The sequence below is a fragment of the Microtus oregoni genome, unplaced genomic scaffold, assembly GCF_018167655.1.
Source record: "Microtus oregoni isolate MIOR12 unplaced genomic scaffold, Mior012 000088F_ref0000325, whole genome shotgun sequence".
Taxonomy (NCBI): Eukaryota; Metazoa; Chordata; class Mammalia; order Rodentia; family Cricetidae; genus Microtus; species Microtus oregoni.
This window is the reverse complement of record NW_024544555.1, coordinates 331,287-341,676: the sequence shown is the minus strand read 5'-3', so window position 1 is coordinate 341,676 and position 10,390 is coordinate 331,287. Positions and strand designations below refer to the sequence as shown.

At 43.9% G+C, this 10,390-nt stretch overlaps 1 pseudogene; it reads left to right on the top strand.

The window, feature by feature from the left end:
• Positions 1-2,155: 2,155 nt before the first annotated feature.
• On the top strand, positions 2,156-3,585 carry LOC121442234 (annotated as a pseudogene).
• The last annotated feature ends 6,805 nt before the right edge of the window (positions 3,586-10,390 follow it).

Below are 10,390 nucleotides of genomic sequence, written 5' to 3'. Positions count from 1 at the left end.
TTTAACTCTCACATACAATCACAAGCAAGTATTAAGGACACCAGTTAATGTAGACGACCCTGTTTGCTTGTTTGTAAATGAGAAAGCTTTGCTTCCACAGCAACTATATACCCATGCAAACGGAGGGACCCACAGGCATTGAGTTTTGATGTGTGGAGTAAGTGGATTTGCCTACTCACCTGAAACGGGTCCTCTTGGAGGGAGTTCCACAACCGTCCTCCTGTCTGGCCAATTTCAGTTCCTAGAAACATGGGTGCCCCACAAGACGCAGTGTATCCAGCGTAAGTGGAGGGACTGAGGCGACGCCTCTTGTCCTGATCTTAGCTGACTCCACACTGTGTCTGTTTGAGAACTTTTCAGACCCCCATTTCTCAGTCATGTCTGCCTTGGCAGCACCTTGAGAATTTCCTATGACCCTAACCTCGGCCCAGAGGTACAACTAAAACATCTGTCAAATGGATAGGCAACACCGTGTTATCATGTTCCCCAGACCTGAGCCTGACAGGGATGTTTTGCCTTTAGACATGCTGCTCTCCAAAGATGCAGTACCAAGACTATTTTTGCATCATTATCCTGTACTTGATCACAGGCTTAAATAAAGGACTCTACTTTGGGGGACTCTAATTTGGCCACATGTACCTAGCGATCTGTAACTTTCTTGTCTGGACTATAACAAAACAGTAGATATGAGTTTTATGAGGAAAGGATGAATAAGAAAAGTAATCATTTGAAGTTGAAGTGAAGAATTCAACTCACTCATTTTTAGCAGTTAAAAAAAAACTGAATTCTTACCATGGTTCAGACTCTGGAAGATGCTAAAAGCTTTGCCTCCACTGTCTCTCAAGTATATTAAATTCTCAGCAAAATATTACCTGGAAATTATTGACAGTAGAGGCCATAAGCGCTAGAAGGAACAGAAAAGGACAGTGAAGCAGTCGAGGACATGAGAAGTAGTGACCAAACTCTCCCAGACCTGAGCTCTCTCTGCTGAGGAGGATTTGCTCAGCGGCGTCCACACATCCTCTGCCCTCCCTCTCTCTCTGCGCTTTCCTTGACATCCCCAGAAGTTTGACAGACCCAAGAAAATGGAACAGCCAAATGGGATACAATTCAGCCATTTGATGGCCTTAGTCACTTTTTGGTTTAATTGCTCCTCCCTGCCCCCCAAAAGTTTCAAGTGCCTGTAATATGTCAAACATGGCATTAGGGATTCAATAGTTTGCCAGAGACACCTTGCTTTATGCCGTGGGGTATCCCCCAATAGGACAGCTAGACCCGTGGGTTGGTAAAGGGCACAGAGATAAACCACTCTGGAAATGGTTTCAGGAAACAGTATCTGCACTGAGCAATGAGCAACCACGTAGACAGAGCAACTGCACATGCGCAGTCACTTACATAGCGGAAGCTATGGACTGTGACCAGTCAGCACATCACCTCGAACTGGATAGTGAGCACTCATACCACCATACTGCTCTATGCAGGAGAAACACACGAAAGGAGATAGGAGAATATGCACTCATATGCAAGCCAGCTTCCAGCTACTCAGGCTGCTTCAGAATCCAGTGTTCTTATTTGAGGAGCATGGCCGGTCGTGCTTCTTATGTAGACGTGCAGTGTGCCAAGTAGACTGACCTCCAGGGCACACCTGCATTTTCTACTACATTTCTGCCCATGGGATGTTCTCGGGAAGGGGAAGTACACAAAGTTTGTAAGTTGTCTCGCAACAGGGAAGCTACAACGGTAAACTCAACAGTGTGATCATGAAAAAATGTGACCACACAGACCAAAGGTGCCAAGCGGGGAGCCCAGAAGGTCTAGAAAATGTGGCTGATTATTTTCTAAAACAAAACCTTGACGTTTTGGAATAATTATAGATTTATAGGAATGTTACAAATATAGTAGACAGTGCCTATGCTTCCCTGAGCCACTTGTCCCCAGTGTTAACATGGCCATGGTACTTTGTAAAAACTAGGGAATTCACACTAGTGCAACACTTTAAGTTTTAATCATTTATATTTCATCGTGTTTAAACACCTGCTTTCTATTCTAGGACCAATTCGATATATTATATTATACGTGGTTAATTAATTTTGATGAAGGTATAAGCATGATTAAATGAAGAAAAATAATCTCCCCTCTCTCTTCCCAGACAGTAATGGAACAATGGAAACCCACAAAGAAGAGCAGACCTAGTCGGAGCGCCACAGCTTACATGGAGAACTTGATGCGGGGCATAGATGCGAATGTAAGCTGTGAGCCCTCCGAACTCTGACCAAAGCAGATCTTGGCATCCTGAGACTAGGTAGGATGGTCTTCTGAGCAACCTATAAATGAAATCACTGATGCATTGCAGTTCATCAACATTAAAAATAGTTAGTTTCAAAAGGCATTGCTAGGGAAATGAAAGGAATGTTTTATTTTATTATTTTTATTAATTTTATCATGTATTTTACATGCTCAGCACAGTTTTCCCTTCTTCCTCTCTTCTCATCCCCTCCCCCTCTCATCTACCCACCTTCCCATCCATTCCTCCTCTATCTCTGTCTCCTTTCAGAAAGGGCAGGCCTCCCATGGGTGTCAACAAAGCATGACACAGGGGGTCTGAGGAGGTGAGCTGACTCTTCTCACCTCTGGTACTTATATTCATAGAAACTTCCTGAAGCGAAGGGCTGCCTTGCATCCATTAATGGGTATTCTCTCCATAGACTTTTCTTCCAGTCATCTTCAGAAACCAGTGGCTTCTGCTGACAGAGTCTCCCAGCAGAAGTCTGAAGAGGTTTTACAAGAGGACCACCACAAGGACGTTGCTGTGGATATCACTTCCCCTGACAAGGCATCCGAGCTCAGTTTTGATAAAGCGATCAGAGAGGAAGCAGTGGAGCATCTCAGGCGCCTGAAGAATGAAATTGCGGCTCACTGGATAGGCCCAGAAGGCCGCCCACTACAAGAGGTCCTAATGGAGCAAGCCCAGGTTGTCTGGCAGTTTCGTGAGAAAGAAGATTTGGAGAAGTGGATGGTGACTTCTGATAAGACAATTGGAGGCAGAAGTGAGATATTCTTGAAGATGGCCAAGAACAACCAGAGTGCTCTGCTCTTTGGAACTCTGAGCTCTGAGGCCCCTCAGGATGGAGACAGTAGCCAGAGTGGCTACTGTGCCATGCTATCCCGGGTTCGAAGGGGTTCTTTCAAGAGGAGGCTGTCTTACGATTGGTCCCGGTTCAATACTTTGTATCTCCGAGTCCGTGGGGATGGCCGGCCTTGGATGGTGAATATCTAGCAAGGCACAGACTTTATCCAGAGAAAAAGTCAAATGTACAGTTACTTCATGTTCACCCGTGGGGGGCCCTACTGGCAGGAAGTCAAGATTCCTTTCTCCAAATTCTTCTTCTAAAAGGAAGGATACGAGATGTCCAGGTCCCACTCGTCCGTGACAAGATCTCTTCTATAGGATTCACCCTGGCAGATAAGGTGGATGGACCGTTCTTTCTGGAAATAGATTTTATTGGTGTGTTTACTGATCCAGCCCATACAGAAGAATTTGCTTATGAGAATTCTCCAGCTATTAGCCCAGGACTTTTCAAATAGGGAACTCGGGGCAGACTTGAGTAAAATTGAGTAGTGGTCACAAAATATAAAAATAAAGCTTTTCTGTCTCCCCCCCCCAAAAAAAAAACAAAGCATGACATCAAGCTAAGGCAGGAGGAAGGAATATTTTAATTGCCATACCCCGCAAAAGGGCATATCTAAAATACAGACAGAAGTCTCGAGTGTTTAAAGTAAGAAAACCAATTATCCAAATTAAAACAAAAACATACACATAAAACCATGAATTGCTCAGATAGTTTAATAAAGAGAGTATAGACTTAGAAAATACGATGCTCAACATCCCTAGCCATCAGGGGAATGCACACTAATGTCATGGGCTACCTAGCAGAGTGATTAAACTTAAAGACGGAGACATTTACAAGGGCCAACAAGGAGGAAGGTGTAAACACACAGTGGAGAATCCAGAAAGACAGCCTCCTCTCTTTACAAAGTTAAAATGGATGCATTACGTGAGCCGGCAGGCCCATTCCTGGGCATTTACTACAGATTATGGCTTGGCAAACGATGGCCAACAGAACAGGTCTGACCTACTGCCTCTTTTGTACATAAACGTTATCAGAGCACAGCCATGCATGGCACACACGTTTGACCTGTTTAGTGCCTACGCCGCTTTCACGCCGCTTAGTCCCTGCCTTATTGATGGTTTAGCACGACTTACTAACTTTATGATTGCAGAAACTGTGCTTCTACAGAACACACACACACACACACACGCATGCACGCACGCACGCACACACGCACGCATGCACGCACGCACGCACGCACACATATAAACACACACACACACACACACACACACACACACACACACACACACACACATAGGACTTTGAATTTTGTATCTTTTCCCAGTCTCTTCATTTGTAGCAAGTGCTCTTTGAGGCTGAATGGCAGCCTCAGGCTAAAGTTCCAGTTAACAACCAATATTCCACTGTACAGTGTGCTGCTAAATTAGCATATTTGGAAAATTAAGTGCAGTAAACACTGTTGTGGTTAGAATATAAAATGCTCTCCCCCCTGGGCTGGTGTGTTTGAACTCTTAGTTCCCAGCTGATGGTGCTGTTTTGAATATTTGTGGAACCTTTACAAAATGGAACTGGCCCTACTTCCTGTCTGCACAGGAAGAAGGAGAGGTCCAGACTCCAACTGTCTACCACCACAGAGCTGCCTGAGGCCCTGCCTTCCCCTCCAAGATCAGCAGGGTCCCCTCAAACTGTCTGACAAATCAAGTCAACCCTCCCTTCAACTGGCTTCTGTTGGGGATTTGATCCCACACACCAACAGAGAAGACACAAATACAAATGCATTTCCAGCTGTCCAAAGCTTTAACTGCTGGTAGCTCCGAGTCCATAGTGCAGCAAGTCATAGCTGTGGTCGCAACACAGGCTGCACACTCCAGTTACTATCTGCCTGCTACAGAGCTCAATTCTTGCTTCGAAGAAATGATCACACACATACACACACAATGCATACAAATAATCATCAAAAATGCACCAAACACCCTGTATGGTATGGCTAATCAGAACATGGCATATACATTTAATGAAAAAATTAAAAAGAAACTTTTTAAAAAGAGAGAAAATATTAATATAGGCAAAACCTTGGAGAGTCTCAAGAGAAATTTACTAAGAGGAAGAAGCCAGTTTCAAAAGGTTACATGCTATCTATAAATGCAGGTTCAGAAAAGATGAAAATTCAGAAACAGGCGGTCACCAAGGGTTCTGGGTGGTGAAAGGATATGCTTATCAAACAGAGAGCATAGGAGGTGTTTATGAAGCTATAGAGCTATTCTATATCCTGACTGTAGCCTTGACTTCATGACTCCATATGTATAGAGAACTCACCTGTAATAGATCTTGTGCACTCTATGCTCAGGCACAGGTGTGGTTTTTGGCAAAGTCTAGGGTGCACATATTATATTTCAGATGAGTTCTCCACATTTCCACACAGACAGACTTATACTTTACTTGAACGTTACTATCACTACCCAAAAAGTGGGATACATAAGACAGGAAATTGTTTGCCCCTACTTTGTAACCAAGACAACAGAAGCAAAGAAGGCTAGTTTGATCAATTTCCCCAGAGTTACAGGAGACTGCTTAGAACTTACAGAACAAGATTCTAGAGCATTCGCCTCTTTCCGATACTCTTGGCCTTGTTAAGATAAGGAATGGAGGCATTCGCAAAGTTGATGCCTAAAGTGTAGCTGAGAAGGAAGCCTCATTGATAACTGCTGAGTACAGGGTAAAACCCACCTGCTAATTTGCTGAGCTCTGCAGGGCCAGAGGGCACAGGCTTTCCCCATCAACTCAAGGTCATTTGGAAGTCCATCATCTTATAGACCTCAGCAAATCAACTCTTGAGGGCTCATTGTTCTTAGAGAAGAAAGTTGGGTCATCTAGATAATCAGTTCTGACTTATTTAGTATGACTTTTGATTTTTTTTAAAAAAAATGCTCCCAAATTGCCATTAAATTTAGTCAGCATGCCCTTACTAACTTTGAGTTCCATTGTCAGTCTCTTGCCCGTCTTCACAGACCTACTTCTGGACGAGTTTTTCACAGAATATTTAAATCTTGAATTAGTGTGAATTCCTCACATTTGAAGCAGCAGACATTTATTTATACAAATAGTCAATTCTGTTTGAAGACATGAAGGAATCGTATATTGTCACCTAACAAACCTAGAAAATTTGATTAGAAAATTAAAAGAATTCTCTGTTCAGTTCAGTGCCCCATTATTTAATTGGGTTAATTAGCATTTTAAAGTCTAGTTTCTTAAGTTCTCTATATATTTTGGAGATCAGACCTTTGTCTGTTGCGGGGTTGGTGAAGATCTTCTCCCAGTCAGGAGGTTGCCTTTTTGTCTTAGTGACAGTGTCCTTTGCTTTACAGAAGCTTCTCAGTCTCAGGAGGTCCCATTTATTCAATGTTGCCCTTAATGTCTGTGCTGCTGGGGTTATACATAGGAAGCGATCTCCTGTGCCCATCTGTTGTAGGGTACTTCCCACTTTCTCTTCTATCAGATTCAGTGTGTTCGGACTGATATTGAAGTCTTTAATCCATTTGGACTTGAGTTTTGTGCATGGTGCCAAAAGACCCTTAAGGTCATGCTCAACCTCCTTAGCAATCAGGGAAATGCAAATCAAAATAACTTTGAGATATCATCTTACACCTGTCAGAATGGCTAAAACCCAAAACACCAATGATAGCCTTTGCTGGAGAGGCTGTGGAGGAAGGGGTACCCTCATCCATTGCTGGTGGGAATGCAATCTTGTGCAACCACTTTGGAAATCAGTGTGGAGGTTTCTCAGGAAATTCGGGATCAACCTACCCCTGGACCCAGCAATACCACTCTTGGGAATATACCCAAGAGATGCCCTATCACATGACAAAAGCATTTGTTCAACTATGTTCATAGCAGTATTATTTGTAATAGCCAGAACCTGGAAACAACGTAGATGCCCTTCAATGGAAGAATGGATGAAGAAAGTGTGGAATATATACACATTAGAGTACTATGCTGCGGTAAAAAACAATGACTTCTCGAATTTTGCATGCAAATGGATGGAAATAGAAAACACTATCCTGAGTGAGGTAACCCAGACCCAAAAAGATGAACATGGGATGTACTCACTCATAATTGGTTTCTAGCCATAAATAAGGGTCACGGAGTCTACAATTGCTGAACCTAAAGAAGTTAAATAAAAAGTGAACCCAAGGAAAAACATATAGTTATCCTCTTGGCTATGGGAAGTAGACAAAACTGCTGGGGAGAAAATTGGGATCTTGGGGGTGGGGTGGGATGGGGGTTAGGGGAGAAGGGGAGAGAAAAGTGAGAAGGGGAGGATGGGGGGAACTTAGGGAAACAGGATGATTGGGATAAAGGAAGGTTGGATAGGAGAGCAGGGAAGCACAATTCTTAGTTAAGGGAGCCACCTTAGGGTTGGCAAGAGACTTGAACCTAGAGTGGCTCCCAGGAGCCCAAGGCGATGTCCCCAGTTAGTTCCTTGGGCAGCTGAGGGTAGGGAACCTGAAATGACCCTATCCTATAGCAATACTGACGAATATCTTGCATATCATTATAGAACCTTCATCTGGTGATGGATGGAGATAGAGACAGAGACCCACACTGGAGCACTGGACTGTACTCCCAAGGTCCCAATGAGGAGCAGAAGGAGGGAGAAGATGAGCAAGGAAGTCAAGACCACGAGGGGTGCACCCACCCACTGAGACAGTGGAGCTGATCTATTGGGAGCTCACCAAGGCCAGCAGGACTGTGACTGAAAAAGCATGGGATAAAACTGGACTCTCTGAGCATGGTGAACAATGAGGGCTGGTGAGAAACCAAGGACAATGGCTCGGGGTTTTGACCCTACTTCATGCTCTGGCTTTGTGGGAGCCTAGCCAGTTTGGATGTTCACCTTCCTAGACACGGACGGACGGGGGAGGACCTTGGACTTTCCACAGGGCAGGGAACCCTGACTGCTCTTTGGACTGGAGAGGGAGGGGGAGAGGAGTGAGGGGAGGGGAGGAAGGGTGGGAGGAGGGGGAGGGAAATGGGAGGTTGGGGGAGGTGGAAACTTTTTTCTTTTTTTTTTCCTTTTCTCAATAAAAAAAAATGAGAAAAAAAGGAAAAAAAGAAAATTAAAAGAGAATGAAGTGCAAGTGTAGTTAAAAGACTACATAGAATAAATGAAAGCATCTAGGAGAATTCTATTAATCACTGCTCCCGCCCTCTGGAGTCCTCTCTGTCCACTTTTCCCATACCACCCAGAAAGGCTAACAGATAGATGGGAGACAGTCTGGGAAGGGTAATTTGCCGCGTGCTTAAGAGAGAGCAGGTTCGCTCCACAAGCTAGCTGCACCGTCAAGAGACGTGTGCACCGTGAGCCAGACTGACTGTAATTCTTCTAGCTCACTGCTGCTCTGAGGGTGCTGAATGTCTGCAGCTTCCCCTGGGCGAATGATTCAGCACCTTCCACATCAAAAGGCAGCGATGACTGAAACTTCATTCTGTGTGATCAGTTTATTGCTGCTGAGTCAAAAGGAGATAGGGTGCTGTGTATGTCTGTCAGAGTGCCTCTGTCTGGCTTTTCTTTTTTTCAGTGGGACGCTCATTTTTTGCATGTGCACATTTTCCTTTACCTTCTTATGTAGAGACTATGCAAGATATTGGTTCATTATTTCTAATTCTGACAAGATATTGGTTCATTATTTTTGACTCTCATGACATCTGTTCATTTAATTCACCCTTGAGGGCCTCTTTCCAGTCATTGCTAGAGGTAGAAGCAGAGAAGAATAACACAGAGAGAATGATTTCTGGTTTTAATTTTAATGGCAACTGCCAGCTCTTTCCCTACTCAATTATTTTTCTTGGAAATAATTCCTGAGTGCCTAGTTTCAGGAAGAAGCTATCAGCAAATAAACAGAGTATCAAGTTTGTGTGCATGTGAGGAGATGGTATTTATTAATGAGTCTTGTTACCCAGACTTACAATGTATAAGGAAAGGAGTTAAAATTTACTGTTATAAGTTCCCCGGATGAACTTAGATTTCACATAGATATGTAAAGTCGTGTGTGTGTGTGTGTGTGGTGTGTGTGAGTGTGTGTGTGTGTGTGTGTGTGTGTGTGTGTGTGTGTACCCAAGGGAGAATGAGATGAGTTCTCTGTATATGATATGGTATGGTACTCAGCCAATCAACATAAGACCATGGTTTACTTGATGGCTATATGTAGTCAGATGTGGCAGGAATAATGGATGCAGATGAGGTTGGGTTATGAAAAGTTAACAAATGTCATGAGATATAAACTGCTGCTCTTTTCCCCATGAAGGATTTTTGGAACATCTACAATATACTAGGTGCCAAGACTCCAATAACAGAAAGGCCAAACCCTCACCTTCCCTCAAGACTTATTCTCATATACAAAGAAACAAGATAATGACAGTGATTGCTGCCATCAAGGGAATTATTAGGAAAATATCAAGAAGAATAAGGAAGAATGGATGATGTTGTGGGTGGGGCTATTTTAGATAGGGTGGTTATTCTGAGATGTCTCTACTGATATGAAGATGGGAGAGCTGGACATTCAGGAAGAGTATTTACAGACACAGAGACCCGAGCAGGCAAACCCAAAGCACAGCTTTGCTGGGGCCACAAAAGTGGGAGCAAGCTGATTGAAATGTAGAGAACCAGAGACATTAGTATGCAGCGAGACCAATGCCACCCAGAGATGTGTTGACCAAAGGAGGGGCTGGGTTACTGAAAGAGCAACGAGAAAGGTTTTAACTGAGACAGATCTGCGTTCTGCCATCAGCTCATTCTGGCTGCTGGAACTAGAGAGAATCCGAAGAATTTTGCAGGAGAGAGGAAGCAGGGACAGCTATTAGGAGACAACTGAGTCATCGGAGAAAGATAGGTGGCAATTGAGAGGGAGTGTGGTGGGTAGAGGCATCATATAGAACCCTAAAGAACCCATGTGCTTGCTGGATGTGAAGGCAAGGGGGATTGAAAGATGACTCCTGGCTCCATTGTGAATTACTTTCAGCTGATGCTGTAAGCAGTGAGGGTGCCTTCTTAGGATAATTTGAATTTTATGGTAAGTACAATGACTGTTCTCGCTGAAGAGAAACGGTCTCAGGATGATTGCAATGTAAGTGTTATGAAGCCAAAGTCAGTGTTTGGCTGTGCAATCTCAGTCCTGAACCTGCCCCCCTGAGAGCCTCTGACCACTGTCATCTGAGCTCCAGCTTCCTTGGGGAGAGTGACTTGCGTTGATGGAAAT